Genomic DNA, 13,876 nt, shown 5'->3' with positions numbered 1-13,876 from the left:
TGGATGTGGGAACAGTTACAATGTTAAAAAGGTATTTAGATAAGTAGATGAATAGGAAAAGTTTGGACGAATATTGGCCAGGAGCAGGCAGAAGGGACTAGTTTAGTTTGGGATTATATTCAGCATGGACTGGTTGGACCGAAGAGTTTGTTTTGTATGACTCTATGACCTTGGGATTACCCCAAGGATTGATCTGCAACTCTTCCTAATCTAGATTCTGTTTTTTGGCAACAATACTGATTAGTATAGGGTCAGTTTTATGGCTCTCCCTCCCTAATGGCCAACTTTGATGCCTCCCCTTCCTCTTGTGGTCTGGCTGCCTTCCCACCGTTCAGTCTTAAAGTAACTTTAACTTTTCTGCAGCTAAACATGGGGAAGATTGGACTCATCATTGTATCTTATTCCACAAACTCCATTGCTCACCACTGAAATCCTCTCTCTATCTAACCTCTGGCACGTGACAGTGTACAGCTTCCTATAACTCCTGAACTGAGCCTCTGACTCTATATCATCTCTGTCACAAAGGTGACTTCAACTTATTTGATGTCAACCACCTCCAGATTATATGCAGATTAAACCAATATCCATAGAAACCGAAAGAACTGTGAATGCTGTAAATCAGAAACAAAAACAGAAATTGCTGGAAAAACTCAGCAGGTTGCGTGACCCTTCCTCAGAAGAGTCTGCGGAAGGTTCACTTAAACTGAAACGTTAACTCGGATTTCTGTCCACAGATGCTGTCAAACCAAAATCAGTGTTTTACTTCATTTGCGCTTAATAACTTGAATGTACTGCTGGAAAGTATTCCAGCCAATATCTATAAATATTAGTTGATCCAAAACTCTGCATTGCTCCATCAAGTCTTTTTGAGGCAACACTCCTGTCCTCAACAAACAACACTGAATCATGGTACCCAAGTTTAACATGTTAATTTTGGTGTTGAACATCTTTCGATAACCTCATCTCTTCATGCCTTTGTAGAATTTAACAGCACCATAACTCACTCTGTGAATCTCCATTCACATTTTTGGGATGTGTTTTGGCAAGTGTTTTGGGATGCCTTTCCCTCTAACAGATCCCACATATATCTAGGTCATTGCTATTGTTATGATTAAATGAACGCTCCTTGTAGCCAAAAACATCAGTTCAGTTGGGAACACGAGTTTACAATTTAATTACTACACAGAAGGTATGAAAGTATCATTAAATTTGAAGTTATATTAACTAAATCTATTTAAGATTTGATTTCAAAATGGATTTGTTTGACTGAAAATTGACAAGAATAAACCGTCTTCCCTGCAGGTGTGCTCTGAGCTATTGTAATCCTTCCATTCAGGCTGAGATTGTGCAGGTCGTTAACATCGTAACGAGCTCTGGACCAACTGGCACCGATATGGAACATTGAACTTCTGATGGGAGAGATTATTTCAAACCTTTTACAGAATGAAAAGGATAAAGTACCCCAGGGAATAAGGAAGGGATCTTTTATTGTTTTAAAAGGCAGCATGTCGCAGGAGTTTATTTAAACAGAAAGCATCTGAAATGACACCTTTCTTTGAATAAGGCTTCCGTTCTTGATTACAAAACTCCATTTCACACCCAATTATTGAAGAATTCCATCTCCCTGATATTTAAATTAAAACACATATTGTTAATTTCATGTGGTAAAATCAAAGGGAAGTAATTTTAATGAATTCTGACATCAGTGTTTCAGTAAGTCAATCGTTCAATTATTCAGCACATAGGCAATTTAATCCAGTTAAAGCACCAGGCAGGCATGAAACAAGTGTTCGACTCTGTCGGGGTAAACAAATTGGCCTGGATTTGTTTCTCTTTGGGACAGAGACTCAGAGGGGTGTTATGTTTACTGGCCGTTCAGTTTATGGTGCAGTGCCAACATATTTCCAAAGTCCGGGATATTGCAAATGCAAGATGGGATTCCTGTGGCCAAGCGATCTAGCCAGTACAGTAAGGAAGCCTCAGCAGCCCTCCCCACTCACTATCACTGAAGAAATATTTAAAGGGTTTGATTTGATTTGATTTGTTGCAATCACATGTACGCATGTACAGTGAAAAGTTTTGTTTTGCGAGCAGTACAGGCAGATCATTGCAAACAAGGACAAACAGGTCATAGGGTGCTGTCTTGGATCACGGGGTAATCCGAGCGGTTCTTTTCGAACTCAGCTAAATGTCATTAAGAGAAGACTCGGCAACAGCAATTTGCTTAAATCCGAACATTTATTGAATAATAATAAAAGATGGAAAGGGAAAGAAAAATAAGGTAACGTGACCATGTATTAAGTACAGGGCGACCCCCGTATCCGCGGTTTCAGTTATCAGCGGTTTACCACAGCCTGAACATAGTATCAGGAACATTCCAGAACCAGGGACCAGGAGGCTGCCAGGAAGGTACATTTCCCATTTAAATCAATGGGTTCACACCTATCCATGGTTTCTGGCTTCTGTGGTAGTTCTTAGAACATATCTCCCACAGATACGGAGAGACAACTGTAATAAAAGAAGGTAGAAAAGGAAGGAATTGAAAGCAATAAACCTCATGCCTTCCTGCACGTCAGGGACCCTTCAGTTGACAGCTGGTCTGGAGGCTTAGGTTTCCTGGCATCGCTCACAATACCAGTCCGAGGTGAAGTCCAATGACTTGGAATGAAACTCTTTCTCTTATACAGTGCAACAAACAACCAGTACAGAAAACAGTACAAAAAGGCAACTTTGATTATGCCATATGCGGCACATACAGGAACGTTCACAGGACTCATTCTGGGTCATGCAGCTGTCAAATAGCATCAACAATATTTGCCTTTCAGCCCATCCTGTGCAGGAACTTAGAGCGAGATATACAAGGTTACGGCTGCAACAGGAGGTGCACAAAGCAAGATCAACATTATTTGAAGTTAGAGATGTCCATTCAGCAGTCTAATAACAGTAGGGAAGAAGCTGTTTTTGAACCTGTTGGTGCATGTGTTCAAGCTTCTGTATCTTCCAGATGGAAAAGATTGGAGAAGAGCAGATCAGAGTCAAACCTCCCATGCAAAGCATGGATCAAAACCCAAGCCTTCAACAGGTAAATTTTGGTTCCCTCTAGAATGATGGGAAGCTGCAACATGCCCTCTTCCTGCTTTTGTTGCTAATCAGAACATCCCAATGCCTTCCACATCAAGTTCCCAGGAGGTAATAAAGGGTCATGCCTTTGGCCCACCATGTCTATGCTGGCCAATAAACTACTCTGGTCATATTTAGCAGAACTTGGTCCATTGCCTTCTAGCTCTGGCATTTTAAGTACTTATCTGGATGCTTCTTAAATGTTGCAAAAGTATCTGTCTCCACCGTCCTCTTAGGCAGCACGATCTACCATCCTCTCGGTGAAAATATTCTTTCTCATATTTCCTCTAAACCACTTGCTCCTCTTTTCAAACCTGTGCCCTCTGCTCTTAGACATGGTTGCCATGGGGAACAGATTCTTACAATCAACTCTGTCTATACCTCTCATACTTTTGTTTACTTCAATCAGGTTCCCCCTCAAACCCCTCTGCTCCATCAAAAACAAGTATCCAGCCTACCAAGTGTCTCCTCATAACTGAACTTTTCATCCCAGGCAATGTCCTGGTGAATCTCCTCTGCACCCCCTCCAGTGCAATCAATTGCTTCTGAAAGTGTGGTGACCAGAACTGCATGCAGTATTCCATCTATTGCCTAACCAATATTTTATAAAGTTGTAACAAGACTTCCTTGCTCCCCTGTTATATACCCCATCTAATGGAGGCAAGTGTCCCATCTGCCTTTTTCACCACCATGCCTACCTGTACTGATACCTTCACGGATGTATGGACTTGTACACCAAAGTCCCTTTGTTTCTCAGTACTCCCGAGGGAGCTACCATTCATTGTATATAGTCTTTCCTTATTTGATTTTCCAATATGCATGACCTCACACTTATCAGGATTAAATTCCATCTGCCATTGCTCTGCCCAATTTACCAGCTGATCAATATCAGATTGTAGCCTAAGCCCATTCTCATTGTCAACTACATCACCAATTTGCATGCTTACCAATTATACATTTTACATTCACCTCAAGCCATTAATGTACATAGCAAACAGCAAGGGTTCCAGAACTGATTCCTGTGTCACACTACTAGTCACAGGCTTTCAACTACAAAAACAACCCAATTGAAGGATTATTGTTGAAGGACCCAGGGTTCAAAGTTTTTTTTTGTCTGTGCTTGCAAGTGTATTGGACTTAGAAAATTTTATGATCAAAGCAAAATATTAGTTAAAATAATAGTATTAAATTTCCATTTAATGTTTTGCGGCTCCCCTAGATTCTAAGCCTCTGGTTTGAAACTTATTCCAACATCAGTTTATAAATGCCAGAATAAATGTTTAGTCCTAATAATTAATTCTTTCAAAACCGAGATTTAATTTGGATGTGTAGTTGACAAAAGCTGGCCTTATGGTCACAGGAGTGGGTACAGAGTTAATTTTTCCTTCAAGCCAGAAAGAATATTTACAATCTTAAGCAATGGTGTGAGATCAGAATCCATATAGGAGGAGATAAAACATAAAAAGGGGAAGAAGACCCTGGTAGGAGTGGTCTATAGTTCGCCAACAGTAGCTATACATGGGGCAGAGAATCAGAAGATACTGAAACCGTGTAAAAAAAAGTACATTCATCATGGATGACTTCCATCTTCATGTTGATTGGGATATTCAAATTTACAGAGGTAGCCCTGAGGAAGAATTCACTGAGTGTATTCAAGGCAATTTTCCAGAACATTGGGATGTGGAACAATCAGGGGTGGGACTATTTTAAACTTGGTAATAGGTAATGAGGTAGCTTTAATAAATTATCTTAGAGTAAAAGATTCTTGAGGAAACAGTGACCATAACATTCAGTTTGAGTGGGAGAAACTGGGGTTGAAAACAACTGTGCTAAGATTAAATAAGGGTAATTACAAAGGAATGAGTGAAGAGCTTGCTGAAGCAGACTGTGAAACAGGTTTTGCAGCAAAGGCACTTCAGTAACAATGGCTGTCTTTTAAGGCAATAGTTCATGTTAACACCAAATACGGAACCCCATGAGTACGAAGGATTCTAGGAAGAGGATAAGACAATTATGGCAAATAGAATGTTCATTTTAATTTCAAAGAGAATGGAGTATAAAAGTCAGGAGCTTTGCTTAAACTATATAAGGCACTAGTCAGACCATAGGTGGAATCCTGTGAATAGATTTGGCATCCTTATCTAAGGAAAGGTATAGTGACATTGGAGGCAGTCCAGAGGATGTTCACTTGGCTGACAGAAGGTATGGAAGGACTGTCTTATGAAAAAGATTGGATTGGGCCTGTACTCATCCGGGATTAGAAGAATGAGAAGTCACCTTTTTGAAAAACAAGATTTTTTACAGGACTTGACAGGGTAGGTGCTGAGAGATGTTTCCTCTTGTGGAAGAGTATAGGACTACAGGATATAACCTAAGAGTAAGTGGTCACCCATTTAAGACATTAATGAGGAGGAATTTCTTCTCTCAAAGGATAGCGGATCTATGGATTTTTTTGCCACAGAGGTTCCTAGAGGCTGGGTGATTAACTATATTCCAGACTAAGGTAAATTTTTAATCAGTAAGGAAATTATGAGTTATGGGGAAATGGCAGGAAAGTGTTGATTATCCGATCAGTATGATCTCTTTGAATGGCTGGACAGACTATGGGCTGAATGGCCTACTTTTACTCCTCCATCTTATGTTCTTATGTGGCTCATCAACTAGGAGAAAGTGAGGACTGCAGATGCTGGAGATCAGCATCAATGAGTGTGGTGTTGGAAAAGCACAGCTGGTCAGGCAGCATCCGAGGAGCAGGAGAATTGATGTTTCAGGCATAAGCCCTTCATTAAGAATGAGGCTCATTCCTGATGATGGGCTTCTGCCCAAAACATTGATTTTCCTGTTCCTTGCATGCTGTCTGACTGGCTGTGCATTTTAGCACCACATCCTCAACTCTTATGTGATTCATGTAAAACAGACTGTGATGTAACTAATGAAATAACTAGAAATAAACGTAACATTCAGTGAGTAGAATCTGATATTGAGGCTGTAGCTCTATTTTAAGGTGTAGTCATGTATTAATATGACTAAAGAGTTGAAATTACTTTACCATTACCTCGGTCCCAATCACTGGTAGAGTAAATCAGGTAAGGACAACCAACCAGTTCAACACTATTGGGATATGACAACCAAACACTCAATTAAAGACAGACCAAACTATGGTGCAAGCTTCCACCCATGGTCAACCCATTCCAAACCACACACTGCCCAGAATTCAGCTGAACTACAGCATTTGAAGAAAGCTCTTGCCAGTAAGTCATCAAGTGTATGTTTGCAAAAAGAAACATATTACCAGACTTGCTTATTTTTAAGGACTATTTGATTAAGTCCATTAATAAGTCACAGAGATGCTTTTTCACAACACTGCCAGACAATCTGCAAATTCAAGCAGTAACAAACTAAAATGCAAATGATCACACAAATTAGAATACAAATGGTTGCAAGATAATTATGGATCAGAGAGAGTAGTGAAAGTTTTTTTGCAAATTATGGGCAAGTATAAGTGGTATGCCCTTAGGAGTCAGTTTTGGGACCATGTTTCCTCTTGATATATATCCAATTCACATTTTCAGAAATTGAAAATCACACAACACCAGGTTATAGTCCAACTGGTTTAATTGGAAGCACTATAACCTGGTGTTGTGTGATTTTTAACTTTGTGCACTCCAGTCCAACACCAGCATCTTTAAATCATTTTCAGAAGGGTTTCCAAGCTCGAAAAAGGGTGCAGAAGAAATGTATTGATGAGGAACTTCAATTATGTGAAGAGAGCCGGACGTCTCCTTAAAGCAGAAAGAGTTAAGAGAAGAGTTAATAGAGGTGTTCAAGATATTCAAGTGACAGATCGGTCAGTAACAAATTTAAGATAATTGGCAACAGACCCAGATTTGAGATTGTTGTCATGTTGGAGGGCAGGTGGAGATGGGGCAGTGGCAAGGGGATCAATTAAACTGAAACTTTTCCCATTCACCATTGAAATGGTCACTGGTTTTGCAATAAATGCAAAGTAGACTCCTATCATGTCACATAGGAAACTCTCAAGCATTTTTACTCACTCATGAGCAGGACACAGATCATAATTTACAAGGTTATTGCCAAGAGTTGTGAAGTGGAATGAGACTAGATAGCTCGCTTTCAGCTGGATCATACAGAATGAGTAAGATGACTTCCTTCTGCATTTCTATGAATCAATGAAACTTGAGAAAGATTTTAAGGTTACTTTGTCTCGCAATCAATTCACCTATGGAAAAATATCTGGCACCAATAAGTATGATCTCATCTCATTCTATGGTTTGACACAGGATAGAACAATAAATGTGGTTGACAAAGTTGACACTTATAGATTTCTGCAGCTAAAGAGATTGATAATCATGCTGTATGAACCTTCTGTGGTGGTGTTGATACATCACTTCTGTGTGGGCTGTTGTGATTTCTCATAAACCATAGGCAGGGCACGGTGTATTTCTCACTCATATCAATGTGAATACCCATTTAATTTGTAAGATGCCACATGCTTCAAAGAATTCACAAGCTTTGAATGGCTTGTACTATAAGGCACTCGAGAGTAATGTAAACACCCAAACTGCTAATTTAGCAAACCAAAATGTTGCTGTATAAGAGGCTGCATTGCTTTTTGTGGATCATTGTTTCAATGGTCTGCTGGGCTTTGATAGGGGTTTAAATTAGCCCCAGAGCCAGTTGTATGGTTAAATAAGCCGGCACTCAGAGCTGGTCATAGATAAATTCAACAGTGTGTGGATCAGTTCTGGTCATCATAAGCCAATCAAATTAAAATGGAAGAGTTTGTTACAATGATATATATTAGATTGGTCGATTGATTGCACTCATATATCAACGTAGAAATGTATCAACATTGCAATAGGGGCTCAGTGGTTAGCACTGCAGCCTCACAGTGCCAGGGGCTCGAGTTTGAGTCCACCCTCAGGTGACTCTCTGTGTGGAGTTACACATTCGCCTTGTGTCTCCATGGGTTTTCTTCCACAGTCCAAAGATGTACAGATCAGGTGGATGGGTCATGCTAAATTGCTTACGGTGTGCAGGCATGGATTAGCCATGGGAACTGCAGGGTAACAGGGATGGGGTGAGTCTGGGTGGGAATCTCTTCAGAAGGTCAGTGTGTGACTCAATGGGCCAAATGACTTGCTTCCACACTGTAGAATGTTTAACACAAAAGCCATTCAACCCAACCCATCCATGGGTTGACATTTTCTCTCCATCTTACTGTGCAGCACAGTGGCTCAGTGGTTAGCACTGCTTGCTTACAGTGCCAGTGACTTCGGGTTCAATTCTAGCCTTGGGTGACTGTCTCTGTGGAGTTTGCATGTTCTTCTTATGTCTGCATGGGTTTCCTCTGAGTGATGTGGTTTCCTCCCACAATCCAAATGATGTACAAGTTAGGTGAGTTGGCCATGCTAAATTGCCCATAGTATTCAGGAATGTGAAGGTTAGGTGCATTAGCCAGGACTAAATGTAGGGGAATGGGTTTGGATGGGATACTCTTCAGAGGGTCACTGTGGATCTGTTGGGCCTGTTTCCACACTGTAGGGATTCTAAGATCTGAGAAAATCATTCTCATCACATTTACCAATGCATGTGGGTACAGTCAGCTCAAACACAGGAGTAATATTATAATGTTATGTAGCCAATTATTTCTTTGTACTCTTGAGTAGATAATTATTCTTCTGAAACATTGCATCTGTCACCATCAGACTATTGCTCCCCAAATCTTTATAGAACCATTAATCGCTCCTACAATTGAATATCCCTCTGAAACATGATTCAAATATCACAATAATCCTCCTTGGTCAAATTGATTAGATTAGACTCTCTACAGTGTTGAAACAGACCAATTGGCCCAACAAATCCACACCAAAACTCCGAAGAGCAACCCACCCAGGCTCACTTTCCTCTGACTAATACACCTAACACTATGGGCAATTTTTAGCATGGCCAATTCACCTGACTTGCACATCTTTGGACTGTGAGAGGAAACCAGAGCACCCAGAGGAAACCCACGCAGACATGGGGAGAATGTGCAAACTCCACACAGACAATCACTGGAGGCTGGAATCGAACCCGGAAACCTGGTGCTGTGAGGCAGCACTGCTAACCACTGAGCTCCCATGCCACCAAAAATGGGGTTGCTTGTTGTTGAACTTATCTCAAATAAACAGAAGAGGACTTTATGCTAACTTTATTGAGAATCCTTCCATCTTAAAATACTTCACACACAAAACCTGACTCACAAAGATGCAGTGTTGTCAGTCTGGAATTGGCAAAAGAAAACTGTAATGGTATTTTGATCAATCAGTCCAGTATGGCATAGTTTGATTTGAGCAATAGACTTTGTGAAAAGAAAACTACTAGAAGATTTCTGCTGATTAGATGCTGTAATACAGTGATCAAACCATAGATTTTAATCTGGTCTAAGTGCAAACAAGATTTACCCTCCAGCAGCAGCATCTTTGAAAGGGCTGATAATTCCTTTAGAACATTCTGGCTATTGAGGGGGTGGGGAACAGGGTGGAATTGGATGAAATTGGTGATGAGGGTGTATATTTAATAAGGTGGAAATGTGCTGGTTGGGAATCCTGCTGCTTTCCCACCCCAGTTCCAATTAAACCGGTTGTGTGTGATGCCATCTGTATAACCTGGGTCGATGAGATTTTTAAGGACTTTTATGGGGGCCTACTATGTGTGAGCGTAGCCACCTTCTGGTCTAACGAGAAACATCTTGTAAACTAAACAAGATATTTATACTGTTCTGCAACTAGTTACAGATTATAAGAATATACTGTACATTATTCCAAAGACTGTTTAAAGGACTTAACCTTAAATTTGTTTCCCACAAGCTTCTGCATTTCTCTTCCGCCATATTGTCATGACATAATCACAATGATTGGGACTTATTGACTCAATTGAATATTAACCTACCTCCAGCTATTTTTCTGATAACATAATTGTTATACATATTATCATATGTTGCTATATATATATATGTAATTACATTTACCTCTACTCCATTTCCCACAATTCAGTCAGTTTACTAATTTAGATGATCTTGGGTTTCACTGTTCTCCTTAAAGTCTTCTGTTTGGAACTGGTAGAACAAATGGGTAGAACAAAGTCACCTTGGACTGGCTTCCTTAAAGTCTGAGGATCTCTTCTGAAATAGACAATAGTCATTTTTGATGTTTCTTTCAGGGAGGATGTTCTACTTGAATTATGCCTTCTCAGTCATCACAGCTTTGAGTTGCGATGTGAATTTATTGCACACAGGATGCAGAGAGGTGTCAGATGATTGGAAAACAGCTAATGTGGTACCATTATTCAAGAAGGGTAGAAGGAATAAACCAGGGAACTAATGGTTAATAAATCTATCATCCACTGTCAGGAAATGTTTGGAAAAATATGAATGTCAGAATGTATCTCCATTTGGAAAAACAAAGACAAAACAAGAATAGTAGGCATGGCTTTGTCAGGGGAAGATCATTTCCAACAAACTTCTTTTTTTGAGGGAGGTGACTAGATGTGTAGGTGAGAGTGGTTACTTGATATAATCTACATGGGCTTCAGTAAGAGTTTTGAGAAGGTGTCAGGTGAGAGACTGGTCAAGGAAGTGGGATCCCTTGGGAACCAGGGCAATTTGGCATATTGGATCTGCAATTGGCTTAGTAGCAGAAGTCAGAGGGTGCCAACTGAATGTTGTTTTGGTGACTGGAAGCCTGTGACTGAGTGTTGGATCCCTCACTGATTGCAGTGTGTATTAATGATTGTGGAGATCATGTTTGTCAGCAAGCACCATCTCTCTGATAGTTATGTCATTATACAGACTATCCAGCTTCTCACTGGCCAGCGGCATTCAGCTGGCTGCACTGTTGATCCCTGGGAAGGCTCACCACTGTCCAGTTAATAATATGGTGGACTTTCCCTCAAAGAGGTGACATGAGGTTCTCATCGGCTCTTCAGTTAGTGGTGAGACTCTTTTCAGCCACACAAAACACTTCCCTGTGCTGAAATTAAGTGTTGAAACAATTTTCTGAGCTCAAGAGGTTGCAAGATGCAAATTGTTTACATTTTCATTTATTTTACAATATTTCTATAAAAGAATCCTTGCAATATCTCATTGTAGATTTGAATAGCAGCATTAGAGTAGGCCTATTACTTTGGAAATGTTCATATACTTTCTAAATGCACAAGTATGCCCGTGTCATATATAAATTCATATCAGTTACAATATTAAAATAAATAACTGCGTATAAAAATGGATATGAGTTATTCGGCCAAACAGATCTGTGTTTATATTCCTCATGAACAATCAGTCTTATTGTATTTAAATACCAAGTTCCAATATATCTTTTAATTCTTCTTCCTTCATTGACCCATTCAATCTTAATCTTCATTATTGACATTGATTCTGCCTCAGCATGAACTCATAAGTGAATTCCACAGGCTCTCAATTTTCTGTATGAAAAATTACATAGAATTTACAAAATGGAAACAGGTCATTTAACCCAACAGATCTGAGACAGTTTATACACTCCACGTGAGTCACCATCCACTTTACCTTATTTCATCTGAGCAACGGTTCCTTTATTTCTTTCTTCATGTACAAATTATCAAAGCTCCCTTAAATACATTTATGCTTTCGCCTCGGACATACTGTGTATCTTCTCTTGAATTCTGATTGCAGTATATTTATAATCCCAAGCATTGGACTACAGCACAAATGGAAAGAACATCTCGACTGCTACTATATCTAACTAGATCTTAATTTTAAATCTTTATCAGATCACTTCACTATGCTTTAATAGGACAACTTTCTTGTTCTCTGTTCAGTTTGTATTGTAGACTCCTTCAAGCCTAAAGTGATCTAATATTGATTAGCATATTTGCCTTTCTGGTCTAATTAGAAGAGTCTTGTTGAGTAAATAGTATGACATTTATTACATTATTGCAACTGTTTACAGATTACATGAAATTGAACTACATTACCACAGAGACTCTTAAGAACTGACAAGCTCCACATCTGTCTTCTACATACTTGATTTTACTTTCTGACTCAGACCCCATGACAATGAAGAATTATACCTTTCAGACCATTTCAGGCATATACGTCACATTTCTCCCCAAGTCATTTTTCACACAAAGTTATTATATTTTATGTATTTGTTTAATAAACCGCTAACCCAACAACCCCACTCCTTTGATCTGGAGTTTTCACCAATCTCCCCAAAATGTATTCTCCTTTGTGGGCTTGGAATTGTGGTATTTTATTAAGTGGAAGGTAGTTGGATTGTCTTGTTGACTGTTTTTACACTTGCCTGATGTGGTACCCTTAATTGTAGTTATGAATTCTTCTTTGGAAGCTGGGGAGGTTGGATATTTTGATTGACCCTGCCCCTTCCTAACCACCTCAGCCCCTAATTGCAGACAGTTGTTGATGTTGGTTAACAATCTGACTCAATCCAATTTTGTTAGCAAAGGAAAACATTTGAGCCACAGCTTATAGTCACAACTTTCTATTTTATTTACGGTATGAAACAATATTTTTAATCTGACATAACTTACCTTGTGGGATTTTGCTTTAAGTTCTGCCATGAGCTTCTGGAGCTCAGCAAAATTTTCTATTGGCTTGTCCTTGGCCTTTTGTTGTTTAACTCTTCCACCTTTACATGAAACTGGGACCGATACATGCCTTCTCCTCAGGAAAGAGAGCTCTTGGTTGTGAACTATATGGAGGTTTTCTAGAATTTGGTGTGTCCGGTGTGAGAGAGTTGTGTGTACCTTACTGTTAATGTTAAGTGTGAAGCAGCTGGATTGTGTAGCTGAACTTCTGCCAGCTGTAAACTCACTAACTGGCAATACTGTGACACTTGCTCCTATGTTTAACATGAAATTCATGAGAAGCTCATTGACGTAAATGTAAGCTTGCCAAAAAATTTGGTTCTGGTCACAAATTTCTCCTAGGAATGAAGAGCACCTTCAATTCAACTTCTACTGGAAACAGTTGCACCTCATTTATCTGTTTGTGTAGATAGTACTTTGTCTTTTGCTTTCCTCTGCCTGAGCCCTGCTTCAGCTCATTTTCTGTGAGTGACCTACTTTCTTAGAATAAAAACCTTCAGTATTAATAGCTGGGCAGTGTCTGCATCTTTTTGCCCCATTAGCAGGACTTCTAGTGTCTGGTTTCTTTCATCACCACTACGCTGTCAAGTAACAATGTAATGTTGTTTTGCATTCCAAGAATTGAATAAATTCTGGAAATCTTCTCTGCCAAGTTTTATCTTGTCTTCTTAAGATTGATCTGTTTTGCTTCCAGATCTCTGCTTCACTCGCCACCTAATGAGTTTGCACTAAAGTTAGGATTTCTTTGGATCATATGAAAGCTGACAGTAATGCCTCCAATAATCCAGCCTCTAATGATTTCTGCTTTCAAGTCACCATAATTGTAAGACTCTACTGGACTGTAAAGGTGATGAATTAAATCATCTATGGATTCATAGAACATGGAATAATATAGCACAGGAATGGGCCCTGTGGTCCACACTATTGTGCCGAACATGATCCCCTCGGAATGCTGCACTCCTTTATTAAATCTCTCCATTTGAAGAATTTTAACATTGCCACAGGAATTCAGTATTTATTTGAACTTATCTGATGTTTCAGTTACCCCTTGGTGAGCAACAACATTATCTCTATATTCCTAATTATGTACAGGAGAGTGTTTACTTGT

The sequence above is a fragment of the Chiloscyllium plagiosum genome, unplaced genomic scaffold (assembly GCF_037043375.1).
Source record: "Chiloscyllium plagiosum isolate Xiang-an unplaced genomic scaffold, Cpla_swu_hap1 HiC_scaffold_10, whole genome shotgun sequence".
In the NCBI taxonomy this organism is placed as follows: Eukaryota; Metazoa; Chordata; class Chondrichthyes; order Orectolobiformes; family Hemiscylliidae; genus Chiloscyllium; species Chiloscyllium plagiosum.
Note: the sequence above shows the minus strand (reverse complement) of the source record.